The sequence below is a fragment of the Arachis stenosperma genome, chromosome 10 (genome assembly GCF_014773155.1).
Source record: "Arachis stenosperma cultivar V10309 chromosome 10, arast.V10309.gnm1.PFL2, whole genome shotgun sequence".
NCBI classification, from domain to species: domain Eukaryota; kingdom Viridiplantae; phylum Streptophyta; class Magnoliopsida; order Fabales; family Fabaceae; genus Arachis; species Arachis stenosperma.
In genome coordinates, this window is record NC_080386.1 from 86,810,732 (window position 1) to 86,817,388 (window position 6,657).

Genomic DNA, 6,657 nt, shown 5'->3' on the forward strand with positions numbered 1-6,657 from the left:
AGAGACCTCAACAAGGTTTCAATAACAATAATGGTGGAAGAAACAGGTTTAGCAATGGCAAGCCTTTTCCATCATCTTCTCAGCAACAGACAGAGAATTCTAAGCAGAACCCCTCTGACTTAGCAACCATGGTCTCTGATCTAATCAAAACCACTCAAAGTTTCATGACTGAAACAAGGTCTTCCATTAGGAATTTGGAGGCACAAGTGGGACAGCTGAGCAAGAAAGTTACTGAACTCCCTCCTAGTACTCTCCCAATTAATACAGAAGAAAATCCAAAAGGAGAGTGCAAAGCCATAAACATGGCCGAATCTGGAGAGGAAAGAGAGGAAGTGGACGCCACTGAGGAAGGCCTCAATGGGCGTGCACTAGCCTCCACAGAGTTCCCCAATGAGGAACCATGGGAATCTGAGGCTCAAAATGAGACCATAGAGATTCCATTGGACTTACTTCTGCCTTCCATGAGCTCTGATGAGTATTCTTCCTCTGAAGAGGATGAGTATGTCACTGAATAGTAAGTTGCTAAATACCTTGGAGCAATCATGAGGCTAAATGACAAGTTATTTGGAAATGAGACTTGGGAGGATGAACCTCCTTTGCTCACCAAAGAACTGGATGACTTGTCTAGGCAGAAATTACCTCAAAAGAGACAAGATCCTGGGAAGTTTTCCATACCTTGTACCATAGGCACCATGACCTTCAAGAAGGCGCTGTGTGACTTAGGGTCAAGTGTAAACCTCATGCCTCTCTCTGTAATGGAGAAGCTAGGGATCTTTGAGGTACAAGCTGCAAGAATCTCACTAGAGATGGCAGACAACTCAAGAAAACAAGATCATGGACTTGTAGAGGATGTAGTGGTGAAGATTGAAGACCATTACATCCCTACTGATTTCATAGTCCTAGAGACTGGGAAGTGCATGGATGAATCCATCATCCTTGGCAGACCCTTCCTAGCCACAGCAAAGGCTGTGATTGATGTTGATGGAGGTGAACTAATCATTCAAGTGAATGAAGAATCCTTTGTGTTTAAGGCTCAAGGATATCCCTCTGTCACCATGGAGAGGAAGCATGAAGAGCTTCTCTCAAATCAGAGTCAAACAGAGCCCCCACAGTCAAACTCTAAGTTTGGTGTTGGGAGGCCACAACCAAACTCTAAGTTTGGTGTTGAACCCCCACATTCAAACTCTAAGTTTGGTGTTGGGAGGTTCCAACATTGCTCTGAGTATCTGTGAGGCTCCATGAGAGCCCTCTGTCAAGCTACTGACATTAAAGAAGCGCTTGTTGGGAGGCAACCCAATGTTATATTTTATCTATTTTCTTTTGTTATTTTATTTTTTTGTAGGTTGATGATCATAAGAAGACACAAAATCAATTGAAAAAGCAAAAACAGAATGAAAAAACAGGAAGAAAAACAGCACACCCTGGAGGAAGAACCCACTGGCGTTTAAACGCCACTGAGGCTAGCAGTTGGGCGTTTAACGCCCAGTCTGGCACCATTCTGGGCGTTTAACGCCAGAAAGAGGCACCAGACTGGCATTAAACGCCAGAAAAGGGCAAGAACCTGGCGTTAAACGCCAGGAATGGGCATCAGCCCGGCGTTTAACACCAGAAATGGCTCAAAACGTGATTTTGAAAGCCAATTGGTGCAGGGATGACTTTTCCTTGACACCACAGGATCTGTGGACCCCACAGGATCCCCACCAACCCCACCACTCTCTCTCTTCTTCACCCATTCACCAATCACCTCAATACCTCTTCCCCAAAAAAACCCTTCACCTATCAACTCCCATCTTTCTCTTCACCACTCACATCCATCCTTCATAAAACCCCACCTACCTCACCCTTCAAATTCAAACCACTTTCCCTCCCAAACCCACCCATAATGGCCGAACCCTATCCCCCCTCTCTCCTATAAATACCCTTCTTCACTCCTTCATTTTCACACAACCTAAACACCACTTCTCCCCCTCCTTGGCCGAATACATAAGCCACTCCCTTCTTCCTCATTTCTTCTTCTTCTACTCTCTTCTTTCTTCTTTTGCTCGAGGACGAGCAAACCCTTTAAGTTTGGTGTGGTAAAAGCGTTGCTTTTTCGTTTTTCCATAACCATTTATGGCATCCAAGGCCGGAGAAACCTCTAGAAAAAGGAAAGGGAAGGCAAAAGCTTCCACCTCCGAGTCATGGGAGATGGATAGATTCATCTCAAGGGTGCATCAAGACCACTTCTATGAAGTTGTGGCCTTGAAGAAGGTGATCCTTGAGGTCCCCTTTTCACTCAAAAAGGGTGAATATCCGGAGATCCGCCATGAGATCCGAAGAAGAGGTTGGAAAGTGCTTACCAACCCCATTCAACAAGTCGGAATCTTGATGGTTCAAGAGTTCTATGCCAATGCATGGATCACCAAGAACCATGATCAAAGTGTGAACCCGGATCCAAAGAATTATCTTACTATGGTTCGGGGGAAATACTTGGATTTTAGTCCGGAAAATGTAAGGTTAGCATTCAACTTGCCCATGATGCAAGGAGATGAACATCCTTACACTAGAAGGGTCAACTTTGATCAAAGGTTGGACCAAGTCCTCACAGTCATATGTGAAGAGGGCGCACAATGGAAGAGAGATTCAAGAGGGAAGCCGGTTCAATTGAGAAGGCATGACCTCAAGCCCATGGCTAGAGGATGGTTGGAGTTTATTCAACGCTCAATCATTCCCACTAGCAACCGGTCCGAAGTTACTCTAGACCGGGCCATCATGATTCATAGCATCATGATTGGAGAAGAAGTGGAAGTTTATGAGGTCATAGCTCAAGAACTCTACAAGGTGGCGGACAAGTCCTCCACCTTGGCAAGGTTAGCCTTTCCTCATCTCATTTGTCACCTCTGTTATTCAGTAGGAGTTGACATAGAAGGAGACACCCCCATTGATGAGGACAAGCCCATCACCAAGAAAAGGATGGAGCAAACAAGAGATTCCTCTCATCATGAGATCCCTGAGATGCCTCAAGGGATGCACTTTCCTCCACAAGACTATTGGGAGCAACTAAACACCTCCCTAGGAGAATTGAGTTCCAACATGGGACAACTAAGGGTGGAGCACCAAGAACACTCCATTCTCCTCCATGAAATTAGAGAAGATCAAAGAATCATGAGAGAGGAGCAACAAAGACAAGGAAGAGACATTGAGGAGCTCAAGCACTCCATAAGACCTTCAAGAGGAAGAACAAGCCGCCATCACTAAGGTGGACCCGTTCTTTAATCTCCTTGTTCTTTATTTTCTTGTTTTTCGAAAATTATGCTTTATGTTTATCTATGCTTGTGTCCTATGATCATTAGTGTCTTAGTGTCTATGCCTTAAAGTTATGAATGTCCTATGAATCCATCACCTTTCTTAGAGATTGTTCTTAATTGAAAAAGAAAAGAATTGCATGAATTTTGAATTTTATAACAGTTTAATTATTTTGATGTGGTGGCAACACTTTTGTTCTATGAATGTATGCTTGAACAGTGCATATGTCTTTTGAATTTGTGGTTCATGAATGTTGGCTCTTGAAAGAATGATGAAAAAGGAGACATGTTACTGAGGATCTGAAAAATCATAAAAATGATTCTTGAAGCAAGAAAAAGCAGCGAATACAAAAAAAAAAGAAGAAGAAAGCAAGCGAAAAAAAAATCGAAAAAAAAAGAGAAGAAAAAAAAGAAAGATTCAGAAAGAAATAAAGTTGTGATCCAAGGCAATAAGAGTGTGCTTAAGAACCCTGGACACCTCTAATTGGGGACTTTAGCAAAGCTGAGTCACAATCTGAAAAGGTTCACCCAATTATGTGTCTGTGGCATGTATGTATCCGGTGGTAATACTGGAAGACAGAGTGCTTTGGGCCACGGCCAAGACTCATAAAGTAGCTGTGTTCAAGAATCATCATACTTAACTAGGAGAATCAATAACACTATCTGGATTCTAAGTTCCTAAAGAAGCCAATCATTCTGAATTCCAAAGGATAAAGTGAGATGCCAAAATTATTCAGAGGCAAAAAGCTAAAAGCCCCGCTCATCTAATTAATACTGATCTTCATAGATGTTTTTGGAGTTCATTGCATATTCTCTTCTTTTTATCCTATTTGATCTTCAGTTGCTTGGGGACAAGCAACAATTTAAGTTTGGTGTTGTGATGAGCGGATAATTTGTACGCTTTTTGGCATTGTTTTTAGTATGTTTTTAGTATCTTTTAGTTAGTTTTTAGTATATTTTTATTAGTTTTTAGTTAAAATTCACTTTTCTGGACTTTACTATGAGTTTGTGTATTTTTCTGTGATTTTAGGTATTTTCTGGCTGAAATTGAGGGACCTGAGCAAAAATCTGATTCAGAGACTGAAAAGGACTGCAGATGCTGTTGGATTCTGACTTCCCTGCACTCGAAGTGAATTTTCTGGAGCTACAGAAGCCCAATTGGCGCGCTCTCAACGGCGTTGGAAAGTAGACATCCTGGGCTTTCCAGCAATATATGATAGTCCATACTTTGCCCAAGATTTGATGGCCCAAACCGGTGTTCAAAGTCACCTTCAGAATTCCCAGCGTTAAACGCCGGAACTGGCACCTAAATGGGAGTTAAACGCCCAAACTGGCATAAAAGCTGGCGTTTAACTCCAAGGAGAGTCTCTACACGAAAATGCTTCATTGCTCAGCCCAAGCACACACCAAGTGGGCCCGGAAGTGGATTTTTATGTCATTTACTCATCTTTGTACACCTTAGGCTACTAGTTTTCTATAAGTAGGACCTTTTACTATTGTATTAGATATCTGGAGATCTTTGAATCTTTTGATCACTGGGAGGCTGGCCTCACGGCCATGCCTAGACCTTGTTCTTATGTATTTTCAACGGTGGAGTTTCTACACAGCATAGATTAAGGTGTGGAGCTCTGCTGTACCTCGAGTATTAATGCAATTACTATTGTTCTTCTATTCAATTCCGCTTGTTCTTTTTCCAAGATATCACCTGTTCTTCAACTTGATGAATGTGATGATCCGTGACACTCATCATCATTCTCACTTATGAACAAAGTGACTGACAACCACTCTTGTTCTACAAGCATATGAGGCTTAGTGAATATCTCTTGGATTCCTGATACACGATGCATGGTTGATCGCCTGACAACCGAGTGCTTGCCTGACAAACGAGCCAGCCATTCCGTGAGATCAGAGTCTTCGTGGTATAGGCGAGAACTGATGGCGGCATTCAAGAGAATCCGGAAGGTCTAACCTTGTCTGTGGTATTCTGAGTAGGATTCAATGATTGAATGACTGTGACGTGCTTCAAACTCCTAGCAGGCGGGGCGTTAGTGACAGACGCAAAAGAATCAATGGATTCTATTCCGGCCTGACCGAGAACCGACAGATGATTATCCATGCTGTGACAGAGCATAGGCAACATTTTCACTGAGAGGATGGGAGGTAGCCACTGACAACGGTGAAACCCTACATGAGCTTGCCATGGAAAGGAGTAAGAAGGATTGGATGAAGACAGTAGGAAAGCAGAGAGACGGAAGGGAAGGCATCTTCATACGCTTATCTGAAGCTCTCACCAATGATATACATAAGTATCTCTATCTTTATCTTTATGCTTTAGTCGTTTATCACTATACCCATTTGAGTCTGCCTGACTGAGATTTACAAGGTGACCATAGCTTGCTTCATACCAACAATCTCCGTGGGATCGACCCTTACTCACGTAAGGTATTACTTGGACGACCCAGTGCACTTGCTGGTTAGTTATGCGAAGTTGTGTTTATGCCATGGTATTGAGCACCAAGTCTTTGGAGCCATTACCGGGGATTGTTTTGTGTAAAAGTAGTGATCACAATTTCGTGCACCAAATCCCAACAAAACCGTTCTGTAACCCATTCCACGGGTTCAAAACCAAATCAATTCAAAATTCAGACTGACTTCCAAACTTCACATCATTCTCATATTTTAAGAGAACATATTCAAACTCAAATCATTTTCAAGCAAACCAAACTCGTTCCCAAAACTTTAAAAAAGTTAATTTAACAACCATCCATTTAATAAAACCAAACCACAACCAATCAAACAAACAAACAATCATATTCATCTCAAAATAGCCCGACAATACATAAGACTTATACAATCACTAAAAGTACATTTATCACATTAATATCCATTTATAACAATTCCAAATTATGAAATTGAGTTCCTTGAAAAAGCCCCTACGTCGACAAGCCAAAACCCGAAAACCAAACGCATCAAGGAAACCTTATCTCTAGCGCGCAATCTGCAACAACCGCAACCACATCAACTCTAATCACAGCACATAAGAACAAAAACTCAAACCTATGGCATTAATGTTGCAACGACCTTAGAAACATATAACAGAACAGCCTTAATTGCAACATGCAAACTTGGTTACTAATTCCTGAAAATATTAATATCGCGGAAACCTTAAAACACATAACGAAATACTAATGGCGAGGATTCCGAGATAGAGACACTTATTGGAATAAAAGAAAGACGTAGTAGCCACTATGCACATATCCGACAGCAGCTCTGATAGTGGCTAGAACCTCTGATAAACCCCAATTTTGTGGTTTATCTTGTGCTTATTTTAGGGGACTTTATCACTTTTTTTCACATTTATTCAACGAAATAG